The sequence below is a fragment of the Nicotiana tabacum genome, chromosome 16 (genome assembly GCF_000715075.1).
Source record: "Nicotiana tabacum cultivar K326 chromosome 16, ASM71507v2, whole genome shotgun sequence".
In the NCBI taxonomy this organism is placed as follows: domain Eukaryota; kingdom Viridiplantae; phylum Streptophyta; class Magnoliopsida; order Solanales; family Solanaceae; genus Nicotiana; species Nicotiana tabacum.
The window spans coordinates 12804819-12819224 of NC_134095.1; positions in this window are offsets into that span (position 1 = coordinate 12804819).

Consider the following 14406-nt stretch of genomic DNA (forward strand, 5'->3'; position numbering starts at 1 on the left):
AACAAGAAAGAAGTTAAAATAAAAAGACAGGTCGACAATAACAACGCAAACCCAACGACGAAAAGGAAAAGAAAGACATCTACCCGCAAGGCCATGTCGGTGACGTTCCGAGACAACTCAATGTCGCATATCGCTCTAAGCACCTCACTCTCGGGGGCAACACATAAAGGGGCTAAAACAGACACCATCTGTTCACAGTTCGACAACAAGTTGTAGTCCCCTAGGACAACTATATGCCGATCAGAACCCTCCACTCTGACCTCCACATGAGTATGACATTCTAAAAACTGACGAACATCCTCTGGGTCAACATCCAAACTCGAGCCTTTGCCCGCGACACGTAGGCCCCCTCCGACGTTAGATGATGCACCACCCTCAGCGGAGCGCACGAAACCACCTCCTGGGTAAACCCCTTCCGTTTGGGGAGTCCTCTCCGCCAAGATGGCATCAACCATAAACGTAGGCACAGGCGCCGTATGCGATGCACCCGTCCTACTTTTACCGGTGTCCACAGCCACATCCTTCACAAGCTCAACCCTCCTCCTTTTCCTCAGTAACGACTCATCCCTATTAGAGGATTCATCCATAAAGTGACGGGTCGGTACGGAAGAGGTCTCTTCCCTCACGACCATATCATGAGAAGGATCTCCCATTTGTATCGGTTGAGCACGACCCTCCCAGAAGGACTCACTCAAAGTAAATTGCATTCCTGCAGCAGCGACAGCCTGCCGAAATGTAGGGATTGGGGCCCTCCACCTAGAATCTCCTCGGCCTGTCATCATAAAGAGTCATATAAATAAGATGATAGTATATAGTCAAGGAATGACACAGGAAAATACACTTACCATATGAAACTCTCGGCCCAAAGCATTTTACGAAAGCGGGCCAATCTCGAGTCTCCGTTGCATGGGGCAACAGACGAGCTACCCAATCCCTTATACCTGCAATAGGGCAGGGTGGACTCCCCATAGCTGCAAACCAGAAGTGAATAAACACGATAAGAAATGAAGAAAAGAAAGAGTAAAATAAGTGGCAACACTTACGATTCTCGTTCCACCGCTCTGGGAACCTAGCAGGGTCAGACACGATGTGATCGGTTCTAACGAGGAAGTACTTATGCCAAAATTTGTGACTTGCTCAGTCGTCGATCCTAACCACCAGCCCTTTTGTCCCACGGTGCCTCAAATGCACCATAGTGCCCCTATGAAAGCTGGGTGAAAACAAGTGCAAAAGGTGGTGAATGGTAACCTCGCACCCTGCCAACTCCGCGTACTTTGTCAACAGTAGGAGTATTTTAAGCATGTATGGGGAAAGTTGCGCCGGGCAAACCTAATAGAATCGACATAACTCTTCCACTAACGAGAGAAGGGGGAATGAATGACCAATCACGAAGGGGTACTCATAAAAAGCACAGTACCCAGGCCTACGGATTTCCACGAAGTCCCTTCCCGCTGGAACCATATCAACATGAGCGGGGATACTATATTTTGTACGGAGAGCATCGATATGAACTTGTTCTGTTGCAGAGAGCATGGGGATAGGAGTAGGAGTAAGATCTTTGAAAAAGTCGCTTCGTGACATGGGGTGTCTCGACAGCAACTCCTCCACGGTGCTGTCCCCATCTTCCACCGTCATGTCCTCACCGCCAGAGGGGAGCTCCACGGAGAACGGGGTAGCATCAGAAACCCCCTCACGAGATCGATGTGTTCTAGGCATCTCTTCGGTGGAAAAGGTGTTAAAATAACAGAGAAAGCTATGAACGAAGAATAGGAGAAGAAGAAGCAAAAAAATCATTGAAGCAAACACGGGAGGGATGAGAAAGGATAACCAGAGATGAAATGGCCAAGAGTTGTGAAAAAACAAACCCTCCACCTATTTATAGGATTGGGTGGCGCCAGAATCGAAGCGGAAGGCTGTAGAATGACACCGAAATCGAAGCGACAAGCCCTTAACCCATGTCTCGAAAACACGCATAATGATGACGTACGTGGAAATAACGTCATTTCCCGATAAGATACATTATCCGGTGTCTTGTTGAGCATGCTAACCTCCCATTGTTGGCCAAGCCATAACGCTTCGTAAAACCAAATTTCTCCACAGGAGTGGGGGTGTCCGCTTATCAAGGACTCACCAAGTTGCAACCTTGACAAGCGGAGGGACTAACTATATGAGTCCAAATTTGGATGACCACAACCATTGACGAATATGACAAACGACGAGATCTTCGTAGCTCGACGTCCTGTGAAGGACGATAGACAACGAACAAAGGATGCATGACTTTTACAGTAGTGTAGACCCAACAGAGGGCACTATCGAATATTCCCTATGATATGTCTTTTAGGGTTCAGAAGGGGTTTGTCCTTATATATAGCGGGAAAACATCCTTGTAAGGAGGGCTTTTTTTACCTGTTTAGCATAGAACACCGAATGTTATACTTTTCTACATAAAAGATTGTCATTCTGAAAGTTCGATCACTCATTCTCGTAAGATCAAGAAATATTATCCATTATGTTCATCTTTTATACTTTTTGTTCTAGAGTTTATTATACTTAGCTAAGATTTACTCCTTTATTTCCTTTGATTGATTTATTCAAAAAAGTTCCAATATCTTCTGAGTCAAACAAATAATACATGGATTACATACATAGATCAAGCCTTTGAGAGTTGATTCTAAGGTGGCTAAATTTTAAAAAAATTATTAACTTCGGCTATTATTTAAATAAGGGGCTATTTGTGCACTTGCCCCATGAAATACCCGTAAAGGTAAAAATGAAATTGACCTTGAATTACCAATGGGAACTGATCTTATGAGACAGACATATGCTCAACCATTTGGGCTGACCTTAGACACACGCCCTTCTTGAATGAAAATGGAAGTCAACAGCCCAGGTAATTGGTTTCCTTGGTTGTCTCTTAATAGAGCACATGTCATATTCTAATGTAGCTAAATAGAGCCTTGATTTGGATTTAGAGAATATGAAGTGAAAGACAACATATATTAAGATAGAAGAAGAATACTCGTGACTCTGCTCCGTCCGTTACCGACAAAACTGAACTGGAACGCCGCTCTCTACTTGACCTCATTCTCCACGTTAGTGTCTTACAACACCGGCCCTTCCCCGGATCCCGTGTATTGCACCTACTAAGAGCTCGTTTGAATTGGCTTAAAAAAAATAGTTTTTCAATAGAAATAATTTTTAAGCCAAAAATCAATAAGTTGGGGTTGCCCACAAAGGCAGATTCAGAATTTAAACCATATGTGTTCAACATTTAAATTTTTTAGCATTGAGTCTATTATATTTCTAAAGTTATGAGTTCACATCTACTATTTTTATAATTTTAATAAATTTTTACATATAAATTTTTACTCCGAACCCATCGGTGATACATTAGATCCACCCATGGTTGCCCAACTTATTATTTTTTGCTTGTTTTAAGCAGTATTTAATTTATTTTAAGCACTTTTTGACTTTGCCAAACATAAAAAAGTTAAAAAGAGCTTAAAAGCTGATTTGACCAGCTTAAAAGTCAATCCAAACACGCTCTCTCGTTCTTATGATTCAAACAAGCCTTAAACGAGTTTAGAATTCTATTACAAGGATATACTTCAATAAATATTATGCTTAATTATTTGCAAATGTTAGTGGGTAGGGTTGTTCATTCGGATCGAATATCCGAAATCTGAATCGATCCATTCAATTTCGGATTGGATCGGATTTCAGATTGTGTTTATTAAAATTTCGAATTTCGAATCGGATTCGGATTGGTATATTTTAATCAGATCCAATCCGAAGTCTGAAATATTAGGGCATGTATAAACACTACACTTTAATTTTGGATAGTCAGTACTTCCTTTACATCTTCCTCCAAGTTATTACCTTTACAATTGTTGAATTTAGCTATATTGGCACCATAGTACTCTCATAATTACATAAACATGAATTTTTCTTAATATATTGCCTCTTTTACAAAGAAATATACATATTAGTTTGCAACTTTGAGGTATAATAATACGATCCGAAATCCAATCCGATCCAAACTTAAAATCCGATCTGATCTGATATAATTCAGATCGGATTCGAATTGCATTTTCTAAAAATCCGAAATCCGAAATATACTAAATCCGATCCAATCCGATCCGTGCACAGCCCTAATAGTGGGGACTAACAAATATCGTCTAGTGATATGGTCATGAAAAAAAAAGATACCCTATTTAAACTCATTTTGATAATGTCCAAAAAATTTGACCACACTTGTTCGAAATTTCAAACATGAAGGACGATTTTTGTTACTTGAGATATTAAAATGATGTACTTAGACTTTGGTCAAACTTGAGAGATAAATTGGCTTAAACACTCTATTATCGCCCCAACACGATCTTTTCCTGCATTTTATTAGCTTAAGCGTATGATGATTTTAAAACAATTTAGCCAGTGTTTGGAAATAGATTTTGTTGAAAATTGAAAATTTATTTTTGAAGTTGAGTTGAAAAATAATTTTTGAAAGTTGGAGCCATATTTGGACATAAAAAATATTATCCAAAAGTTGGTGAAAAAAAATTAATTTTTTTTCAAAAACTAATCATCCATAAACAAATAATTTTTTTTAAAAAAAGAAATATACTCGCCAAACGGGTGCTAAGATTACAACTCTTTCCCTTTCAATCTGGCGCAATTTTTTTAATATCTGACAATGTTGATGGAAAACATCTAGGTAACATTTTGACAATCCTTACTTAAAAGCAGTGGGGCCAAAGCTGTGTTTAATCCATCCGATTTCGTTTGAAAACTTTGAGTTTGGGCTAATATTAGCGCATAAACTAATAGAGCAGTTCCTTCTTTTTATTTTCCTATTATCAGCGTAACAGTTGTACATCTTTCTTGATACTTCCTTACAAGATCTTCTTGAAAAAAAAAAAAAAGATTGTTTACTCTAAAAATAGGATAACAATTGAATTTATACGTGATTTTAACGATACGTGATATAACTTGATACAAAGTAAGAAAACATATTAATATTGAAATTAATGATAAGAAAATAAATGCAAACCACACAAATTGAGCACCCTTAGCCTTTGAGTTTGATCACCCCCGAGCCAAGAAATGCCTCAACTGATGTTAGAACAGAATAACAATATGATAAGAACTAGAAACAACAGTGTATTGATTTTTGGTGCGTATTACAATGTGTCTTGCAAATGATCAAACCGCCCTTTATATAATAGGAGGGTCCTACTCTTGATACAATTCTATAAAAGGTAACCAATCTTATGATTTGCTAATTAATCGGCCTCTCCTTGATATGTGCCGAGAATTCCACCGTGATCTCCAATCGATCCCGGATATTTTGGCCTTCCGTTATTTGGCTCGACAAAGTTCCCTCGATCTTGTTCGATCCTGGAGTCACGAGCTCAACGATTTAACTTCGTGCCTTGGTTCGATATAACCCGGGCTCGAGCTCTGACCTATCACGTTTCAGCCTCGGCTGGTCATACAACGGACAAACCCGTTTTCTACCGTATACAGATAGTCCCCTCGTTTTTCGGAGAGAAGATGACGAGAAGCGATATGAACTTCCGAACCTCGCTTCGATAGATCATGACGTAAGCGACAAAAGGTAACTGAAACATCCCGTCGGTCTAGTCTCCAAGGCACTAAATGTGTGTCAGTTGTTGGTCGGTCACTACGGGTTTTGAACCGTCATTAGCAAACTATTAATATCCCAACTTTCATTCATTAAAACTTTATGTTCAAAGCTTCTTCTACTCTTGTTCTTTAAGAATCTCTTCACTCTCCAACTTTTGTACCCAGATTTCTTGAACCTTTTGCAAACCACTAAGCGTAACTTCTTAATTTCCTCTTCTTCATCTCTACTTTAAAATGGCGAAAAATTCTAAGACTGTTCCACAGAAAGAGAGGACATCTTCATCACGACATGCTGGTGATGAACCAGCGGCGGAGTCTCCTCTTGAGGCGTTTATTCCTGGGGGGTGCTCGACCGGTGCCGATTTCAATTTTGAACAAACTTCCTTCGTATCGGGTCAGTGTGAGCCGGTCTCAAGATATATATGTTCGATTACCGATAGCCTCCTTACCAAGGTCAAGGAGGATTGCAACTGTGTTGATAAACACACGGTGGGGCCTGCGCTTGAGGAAGCAATTACTACCCGCGTGGAGGGTTTTTTAAGTGTTTACACCTATCCCTTCACGTTGGGTCCCTTAGACCCAGTAATCATTGCCTTCTGTAAGAGGTACGAGGTGACCCGTGGTCAAATTCACCCCTCTATTGGGAGGATAGTAATTCTCCTCCATTTTTTGTAAACAAAATCGAGGGATGTCCCTTCACCCTCGATCATCTTATGTGCCTGTACAGTCTCCAGCTCTATCGAGGGGGATTAATAAAGCTTTTCCATCGGACCACTAAGGCCCCGTTCTCGAGCATAGACGAGGATCGATACCGAGGCTGGTTGGACCGATTCGTTCGAGTGAAGGCCTCAGACTTAATCCCTGCCAAGGACATGCCATTAACTGAGAAATGGAACATGAAACATAAGTATAACTTCGCTTTAAAGATTTTATTTATTGTTTCTCCTTTTCCCTCCCTTCTTATCGGTACTTTTGCGGTGCCGTTGTGGCTTGGATGCCGGATGCAGTTCCTCGACTCAAGGAGTGGGTCGAGGACCTTGTGTCACAGAGGCCATATATCGAGCGCGCATGGTCCGACTTGTCGAAGGGTCAGTGGGAGGCCCGTAATCATAGTAAGTTTTCTTTTCCGATTTAATAATGTTTGACTTTCTCCTCGCACTGTCAAGTTCTCATCAGTTCTGTTTTCTTTCTCAGGTCTCCCCAAGGATGTTGCTATGAGGCCTCCATCCGGTGACGAGGATGTGCCTCTTGAGTCCCCTGCTCCGAAGCAGGGTGGTTAGAAGAAAAGGAAGAAGGCCCCGAGTTCTCCAGGCTTGGAAACGAAGAAAACAAAAATAAGCCTGGTCCGTAAACCTAAGGGTAGCACCAGTGCTCGGGCGCCTCCTTTGGACTCACTTTACCGACTTAGGGATGAGTCAGAAGAAGTAAAAGAGAACTCCGAACTGGTGGCCCGTATGCGGCCAGGTGTAGTGATGCGAGGGACCTCCGAACCGGCGGGAGCCGATACCGAATTATCCTGACTCGGGGAGGCCAATGAAGGAGCTTTAGCCGAAGCTTCTGAACTAGAATGGGGCGAGTCCACTTTGTCTCGGGATAGGGAAGCCGACGATGAGATTGTAGTAGGTTCTTCTCGGAGAGCAGTTGGTGCTCCGAAGGGCATACCCAGAGTGATAGACATCTCTGGTTCGCCATTATTTACTGATTCGACGATCGTTGATGCTCAGGCACTGCAAGAATGATCAATCGAAGAGCCACAAGGGGCGGTAGACTCCTTTAAAATTTATTTGATGGTGTGAACTCCACTGCCATGGAGAACGTCACCGGGTTGGGTGATATACCGGTACTGAATAAGAGTCCACCATCAGGGATGAGTGGACCAGCCTCGAGCCTAAAACTAGCCAACCGATTCTCAACCCCGAGTTTGAATCCTGACCGGAAGCGGTCAGTCATCTTATCTATTTTGGAAGATGTCTGGGTTCTCTTTGCCCTCGTGGGGGTGGCTAGTTACCTCCGGTGCTTGGTAACCGAGGAGGATCACGACAAGATGAGCGAGGTAGAGGCACCCTACATGTTCAATGAAGCTCAACAAGCGTTGAATCGGGTAACTTCAGACGTTTCTTGATGGTTTTTGGTTTATATTTAGATCAGCCTAAAGGTGACCATAACTTCTTTCTCTGTGTTCGTAGGCCTCAGTACTCCATCATGAGTCGTTCCTCCGCCATCAGGAAAAGCTGGACTTGTATGAGGCCGAGGTTCGGAGGCTTACTGAGAAAACAGACACTTACAAGCTTCTCAGTGAGCAAATAGAAGAGGATACTAAGGGCCTTCGGGCTAAGTTGGAGGTAGCTAGGAAAGATCATGCCGACTTGGACGAGCAGGTAAGAAGCATTTTTGCAGTTAGTGACGACGAAACAAACATGGTGACTAATGGTCTGAACCCGTAGGTCCAACAAAATATTGACATGATCAGGCAGCTTCGTGAAGAGGTAGATGCGGTAAAGACTGAGGTCGAAGAATGGAAAAAGAACATGGATCGCCTGGCCTCAGAAAGGAAACCCCCTGGGCCCAACTGACTTCTTCTAAAGTCCATCTCCGAGGTATAAAGGAGAAGTTCTTGGTTCAGGCCAAGAAGATCAAGGAGCTCCAGTCCCAGTTGAGTTCAGCAATCTCTGATCGAGAAAGTCTGGCCACAGAGCTTGAAGTGGCCAAGCTGGAGGCCAAAGTGTCTAAGGCTAATGCTGATGAGATGGTGGTTGTTTATAAGGCCCAATATGAGGCTTCTCAGGTACGAGCAAAAGACATCACCCAACATGCTAAACCGCAATCTCAAAGGGAAGCCCTTGAGAAAATCCATGCTCGAGGTTTCGATCTATCAGCGGAGATCGAGAACGCCAATGAGCTCGAAGCTGAGGCTAAAAGGTTGGATTATACCGAGGATGACTCCGAGGGTTTAAGCGAGTCCGAAGGCGAGGAAGATGGAGATGCTATCTCCAATGAGGGTCGGGCCACTTAGGCCTTTAGAAGTTTTTGTTTCTTGTTTTTTGTAATTTTGTTGAGGCCGTTCGACCTTTGTATAAATTTTATTGGGCTACTTGGCCCTTGTAAGAAGAATTTTTTTGAACATATATATATATATATATATATATATATATATATATATATATATATATATATATATATATATATATATATAAGGCTTTCTTTCCCTTTCGGCTTTTGAATTTTTCTCTTTGCTTTCTTATTTATATTCACAAAAATGCCTTAGCAAGAAATAATCAGGTTATGTTCAAGGGCTCTTTCAAACTTTGCCTTTTCATTAATCTGTTTTAAGGCATTTTTGGGGGTTCGGTGTTACCGAATTTTTTTCCCCAAAGTAAGTAGCTAAGATTGTAGTTCGCCGAGGGTAGCCTTTAGAACCGGTTATGAAATTTTTTTTTTTTTGAAGGCCTTGTTTTTATTACGGGTCTCGGACGTCTCTGAGTCGTGTTAATGTGGTCATAGCATTTTAGTTCAGGTGTCGCCCAGTGGGATAGCTTTCCTGAGTTATCTAGGCTTGCCTAAGATAACAGTCTCCAAGTGAGTGTGGCCGTGGACTTTAAAATTAGGGGGTTGCCTAATAGGTCCTATGCCCCCGATGTCTAACAACTTGAACCGTTCGAGCTTGTTTTCAGATGGTAGTTCCCAAGTGATCGAATAACTATTGGATCTTAGGTTAAGGTGGCCCTTGGGCTCGTTGCCTTTAGGTGATTAGATGCAGGGAATTCCTTAAGAGATGTAAGTAAGAAATATTTTTAAAGACAAGGTAATTGCAAGGAAGATACTTCTCTTTATTCTTGTGTAAAACAATTATACATGCATACATGCTTTGTCCTAGGGCCCTAGCAATCTATGCGGACACGGTTCGTTTAAATTTTTGGCCCTTACAATAAATCCTACCTATCAAGACCCTTCCATCATGAAGTAATATCCTTGTTAACGTCGATATCCGAGGGTAATGCCCCCAGTATTGGAGGTTGATTATAGAGAAAAGCCTCGGATACTGTTGATGCGATCCTTAACACCGATTCATGATCGATCTTCCATTCTAAGTTAGCACGATCCATTGTTGCCTTGTTAAAAACCTTTCCGGAAAACCCACTTGGGACAAAATCGATTCAAGGGAAAAAGAGTGCAACGCGTGCTTTCAGACCTAAAGACTTCGTACTGCTTCTTGTCGATCACCTGCATGCGTTGGTTAGAAATACAAATAAAAGAAAATGAAACGAGGTCGTACCTTAGCATTAATATCGTTTTAGGTGAGTTACATTCCAATTGCTCGATAGTTGTTCCCCGTTCATCATTCCGATCTTATAGGATCCTTTCACGGTGACCTCGAGAATTTGGTATGGTCCTTCCCAGTTCGGACCCAACTTCCCTTCGTTCAGGTTTCGGATTTTTAGTGTGACCTTCCTTAGTACTAAGTCCCCAATGTTGAAGTATCGAAGGTTGGCCCTTCGATTATAATACCTCCCGATCTGTTGCTTTTGAGTATCCAATCGAACAAGGGCGACTTCACGCCTTTCATCCAATAGCTCCAAGCTCGTATTCATGGCCTCGTCATTTGATTCCTTTGTTGCATATCAGAATATGATACTTGGCTCCCCGACTTCAACCAGTATTAAAGCTTCAGCGCGATAAACCAATGAGAACAAAGTAGCCCGGTACTAGATTTTGAGGTCGTGCGATATGCCCAAAAGACTTCGGGCAAGATCTCCTTCCATCTTCCTTTGGCGTAGGTTAACCTTTTCTTAAGGTTTTGGATTATGGTTTTGTTGGTCGATTCGACTTGTCCGTTACCACTAGGGTGATAAGGTGTCGATAAGATTTTTTTGACCTTATGATCTTCAAGAAACTTAGTCACTTTGCTGCCGATAAATTATTTCCAATTGTCACATACAATTTCGGATAGCATCCCGAACCGACATAAAATGTGGTCCCAAATGAAGTCGATGACTTCCTTTTCCCTAACCTTCTCATATGCCTGTGCTTCAACCCACTTAGAAAAATAGTCATTCATTAATAATATAAATTTAGCCTTACCTCGTGCCTATGGAAGAGGGCCGACGATATCCATTCCCCACTTCATGAATGACCATGGTGACAAGACCAAATGTAACAGTTCCCCGGGTTGGTGAATTATCGAAGCATGTCTTTGGCATTTTGTCACATTTCTATACGAACTCCTTCGCATATTTTTCCTTGTCGATCCGGTAATATCCGGCTCTAATTACCTTTCGAACTAATGATTCGGCGCCTGAATGATTTTCGTATGTACCTTCGTGGACTTCTCTCAGAATATACTCGGTATCTTCTGATCCCAAAAATATTGCTAGCAAACTGTCGAACATTCTTCTGAACAAGGTTTCGTCCTCGGACAAGCTGAATCGGGTTGCCTTTGTGCGCAGGTTCCTCGATTCTTTTGGATCTGAGGGTAGTTTCCGGTCTTTAGATACTCTACGTATTTATTTCTCCAACCCCAAGTTAAGCTTTTGGAGTTTATTTCGGCGTGACTTTCTTCCACTACCGATCTCATGAGTTGTACAACTGCCCCTGAGTTGAGCTCATCGTCTTCGACCGACGAGCCTAAGTTTGCAAGTGCATCGGCCTTGCTATTTTGATCTCAAGGTACGTGCTGCAAAGTCCACTCTTTGAACTGATGTAATGTTACCTGTAACTAATCTAGGTATCTTTGCATCGTTCTTCTCTGATTTCGAACATTCCATTAACTTGGTTCACCACAAGAAGGGAGTCACATTTAGCTTCGATCACCTCCGCCCCAAGCTTTTGGCCAATCCGAGACCTGCAATCATGGCCTCATATTCGGCCTCGTTATTAGTCAATTTCACAGTTCTAATGGATTGTCTAACTATATTGCCTGTGGGTGGCTTCAGTACGATGCCAAGTCCGGACCCCTTTGCGGTCGAGGCACCGTCCGTAAAGAGGGTCCAGATTCCCGAAGAAGTCCTCGAGTTTACCAACAACTCTCTTTTGACTTCGGGTATTAAGGCCGACGTAAAGTCGGCCGTGAAATCTACCAAAATTTAGGACTTAATGGATGTACGGGATCGATATTCGATATCGTACCGCTGATTTCTACAGCCTATTTGGCCAATCGTCCCGAGAGTTTGGGTTTATGCATTATATTTCGTAATGGGTAAGTTGTCACAACACATATAGGATGACACTAAAAATATGATTTCAGTTTCCTAGAGGCACTTAGTAAAGCGAGTGCCAATTTTTCTTGGTGAGGATACCTAGTTTCGGCCTCATCTAAGGTCCGGCTAACATAATAAATTGGAAATTGCATACCTTGTTCTTCCCGAACTAAGACTCCACTTACCATTATTTCTGATACTGCCAGATACAAGTATAGTGGTTCGTCCGCCCCCGGTGTGTGAAGTTTTCACGCCCCAACCTTGGGAGGCGTGGCTGGCACCCGGTCCCGCACTGGCCCGAGCGAACCACTCTGTAACTCATTCATTCCCTTTGTAACTATCATGGGCCAACATGGCCACAACTCGTAATGTATAATTGTAAGTGAGAAAATGTTATATCAATGAACCATCGTTCATAAAACATGAATACATATAGGCCGTCAAGACCTCTGACATACTGTACATAATAAACCTGTATCTACAAAGCCTCTAAGATTATTTGACATAAAATAGGAAGGGTACCGGCCTACCTATAAGTCTGTATCAAAACTCTGACACGATGATTTATAGACACGGCAGCACTCCGAATGAGGTGGAGTCTTACCAATCCTTCGATGATTGCTAACCTCGTCTACTATGGGGGCTCGTCAAACTGATTATCTATACCTGGAGTAGAGAAGAATATGTATGATATTCTTGAGAAAGATTACACCGTACTCCCTTAATATCACAAATCCCACGTTGCTAAAGTATTAGGCCATTTCATATGAATTGCTGAAGCAAATCACGTTTGCAAGCAAGCACCAAAAAGACCAAAAAATCAAACAAATGTTGTGTGCATGGGCAAAGTGGCAGCTCAACTTCAACTTGAACGGGAAAGTGGAGTCTTTGAGATGGCAAAAAAGAAGAAGCAAATAACAGGAAAATCCGATCAAAAGAAACCATCTCAACCTCTGTTGGGTAATTAAAACAAGAAAAATCTCAAAGAAAGTTTTACTATGCTTCATATTCTAACGAAAAAACAGTAGACATGACAACTTTGAATCCTATTTGTTATCCCATGATCCTTTCCATTCATATTAACAATTGTATTTGCAATTGTATTTCAGATACAGCTTATCTCCGGTAAATAGTAGTAATATTGAATGCCCCACTTTGATTACTTCAACAGTCTTCTCCTCCCTTCCCTTTGCTAAATTTGTAAAAGAATATTTTGAATATTATGTCTGAGGAACGAGACCTTCAGCAATTTGATTTTGAAATTTCAAGCGGAGGAAGCGTTGTCGGCATTAATTGGTGATTTCAACACTTCTTTAATTTTCTGGAAAAGAAAAATGCACCGTTTGTCCACCTTTTTCCTTATTGTGACACATAATATAAATGACTAATAAGTCATTTGGTTGAATGGCACAAGCTGCCACGTGGGGTGGTGTCACGACCCCAAACCGATCTGGTCGTGATTACGCCTATTGTGAAACTAGGTCAGCCGATACATTTCCAATTTAGTCCACATTTCATTTAAAAACTTAAGTAAAACCATTTTTCAACTGAAATCCTATAAAGATATAAAGTTAAAATCGACAAATCGGAAAAATACAAGCCCGGCCTCGGGTGTCACTAAGTCATGAGCCATGCTACAATAGTTCCGAAGTAAGACAAGACCAAAGAGTATGAAAATAGCAACAAAGTACTAATAGGAAGATAGAGAAGGAGAAAAGCGGAACTGCGAATCGCCAAGTAGCTACCTCGCTATCTCCGTGAAGTCCGCGACCGGAATAGTCAACAGCCGCTACCGTGCCCCGAGATACCTGGATCTGCACATAAGGTGCAGGAGGTAACGTGAGTACACAACCTCAGTAAGTAACAAGTCCAAACTATGGACTGACAGGTAGTGACGAACCAAACCTCAACAGGTAATACAATTAAACTGTACAAAAAAAGTAGACATGCTTGCAGTTCAAGTAAAAATTCAACAGTAAATAAATGCAGTCTGAACAGTACGGAGTATAAAGCTTAGGAAATCTCTATATACCAATGCACATATAGCATGATCAATGTTCCGTGTACCTCCACTCACAAGTGCTCAACCACTCGGTGCTGTTTATGGCTATCCGGCCCCGGGAAGATCCATCCCGGAATATATATACCTCACTGACCACAGTCATCCAGTACCGAGGAAGGCCATTCCAGCCCTATGGAGAAGATCCATCTCCAGGTATAAATACTTCAGACAAGATCCGTGTCCAGGGAAGAAATGACACAAGCGTGCAACATGTCCTCCAATATCTGAATAGTGCGCTCGGACTGCCCGTTCATCTGAGGGTGAAAATCTGTGCTCAACTCAACCTGAGTACCCAACTCCCACTGCACGACCCTCCAAAACTGCGAAGTGAACTGAGGACCTTTATCCGAAATATTGGAAACTGGAACCCCATGCAAGCGAACAATCTCTCGGATATAAATCTCTGCTAACTGCTCCGAAGAATAGGTAGTACACAAGTGTGCGGACTTGGTCAGCCGATCCACAATTACCCAAATAGCATCGAACTTCTTCAATGTCCGTGGA